This window comes from Prionailurus viverrinus, chromosome A2 (genome assembly GCF_022837055.1).
Source record: "Prionailurus viverrinus isolate Anna chromosome A2, UM_Priviv_1.0, whole genome shotgun sequence".
NCBI lineage: Eukaryota > Metazoa > Chordata > Mammalia > Carnivora > Felidae > Prionailurus > Prionailurus viverrinus.
This window is the reverse complement of record NC_062562.1, coordinates 65,362,507-65,364,371: the sequence shown is the minus strand read 5'-3', so window position 1 is coordinate 65,364,371 and position 1,865 is coordinate 65,362,507. Positions and strand designations below refer to the sequence as shown.

General features: G+C 55.0%; 1 long non-coding RNA gene across 1 annotated transcript; it reads left to right on the top strand.

The window, feature by feature from the left end:
• The first annotated feature begins 223 nt into the window (after window positions 1-223).
• On the top strand, window positions 224-876 carry LOC125160489 (uncharacterized). Its single transcript, XR_007150268.1, has 2 exons — window positions 224-354; window positions 651-876. It is a non-coding gene; the product is annotated as an uncharacterized LOC125160489 (long non-coding RNA).
• Window positions 877-1,865: the final 989 nt, after the last annotated feature.

Genomic DNA, 1,865 nt, shown 5'->3' with positions numbered 1-1,865 from the left:
GAGAGCGCGTCCCTCCGCAAGGACCCCCGTGCAGGCCGATCACAGGCCGTGTGCGGTCTCCCTCCGGGCAAGGCTCTTCTGCCCTGTGCTAATCCGCCCCAACTCACTCCTGCACAGTCTTTCCTGCTGTTCATCTCCACTGATGCAACAATTTACTGGAACATCAGGGACGGAATGTTCCAAAAGAATTGCCCAAGTGTCTGTCTGCTTTGGACGGCGCTTTATTTATGTTATCTGTGAAGGAGAGTGGCACAGCTCTCACACACTCTGGGAGTCCAGACAGCCCCGAGCGTGCCGGGCGCAGGGGTGGGGGGCAGGGGGAGAGCAAAGAAACTCTGTGCCTGTTGCCAGCAGGTGAGCCTGGGAAAAGGGATTCGGTGGAAACCGGGGGTTCCCTTCATGCCCAACCTCAAACCGCTCCCTCCCTGCAAGTTTCCTACCGCCGGAAGTCCTCTGGTGTCGCGGACTGCCTTGAATTTCCCAGCGCCCTTGGGTAGCGTCGTCTGTTTCCATGCAACATCGTAGTACATTGTGGGAAGCCGGCCGTGTCATTTTCCTCCGCCGCCACAGCGTTTTTCTTTTTGCAAGAATCAAACCACCCATCTGCCTTCTAGTTCTTAAAAGTGTTTGTTGTTGTTTTTCACACGCAGCCAAGGAAGGATGTGTCTGCCAAGCCAGCGTAGCGGTAATTAAAACGTGACGGCAACTATCGCCAAGAACTCCTCCCACGCCCGGTCAAGGGCGGCACGAGGTGTCACAGTCGCGGGCAGGGGCCCGCCCGTGCTCCCACCAGGCAGGTGTCCGCGCCTGCATCGGCGCTCCCAACGCCGGGACCCCCAGCCAGGTGTGGGTTTGGAACAGGAGCCCTTGAACGAGCGTGTGAATGGTCATTGCTTCACAGAGCCCTTTTTAAATGGTGAAAGTCTGCGCCGAGCTTGGGGGATTATCAAAGTGCAAACAAGAGGAAAGAGCACAGGGGATGGGGAGGGCTTTGTTCAGCTGGCGCCTTCTCAGGCGGTCTGGGCTGCGGGGACCTGAAGAGTCCTTGGCAGGAGCGGATGAAAAGGTGGCGGTGCCCCAGGCCCCCCAAGCACCTTCCAGCCTCTGGAAGGACAGGGTGACCCCCTGGACCGAGAGCCCCTTGGCGAAAGAGGACTTCACCCACCGCTTTGTAGCGCCTCTGCTCTCCAAGAGACAAGTGGGAGGTGAGGTGTCCCCATCGTACAGATGGAAACACAGCGAGTGTGGACGCTGCCCGCAGCTGTCCCCTGGGTTAGGAGGAAAGCTGGAAACGTCCCCAGGCGACCCAACCGCAAAGCCTCGTAGTGAGGACACTGGTGGCGTCTCCTGCTCCTGCCCAGGGGGCCGAGTTTTCCGCCTCCAGAAAAGGGCGACTGGCCATCAGAGGCGACTTCCTAACTGGAAAAAATCGTTTGCCGTGATGATAGAGATTCTAAGTAGTCACGTCAAGGAATAAATTCATACGGAGAATTAGGGTTTTGCAGACTCTCTTTTTAGTAGATTTTTCTGGAAAAATTAAGCAGGAGAGACTTTGACGAGGATGTCCCCCGCTTTGTCTCCGTCTGCCCCGCAACGACGCAGAACTTGGTAAAGGGACAGAAGCTACAGAGACAGTTCAGGAAATGGATGTGGGACGGGTGTCTCTCATCAGGGCAGTGGCCATATAGTTCGCTGACAAGATAACAGAGTTAAACTTTTCCATATGCACCGTGTTTAAAAACCACTTCTACCTGGTTTTATTCATCGTTTGGATTCTTTTTTTTAATTATTTTTTTAATGTTTATTTATTTTTGAGAGAGAGAGAGAGAGAGAGGGTACAAGCGGGGGAGGTGAGAGGGAGGGAG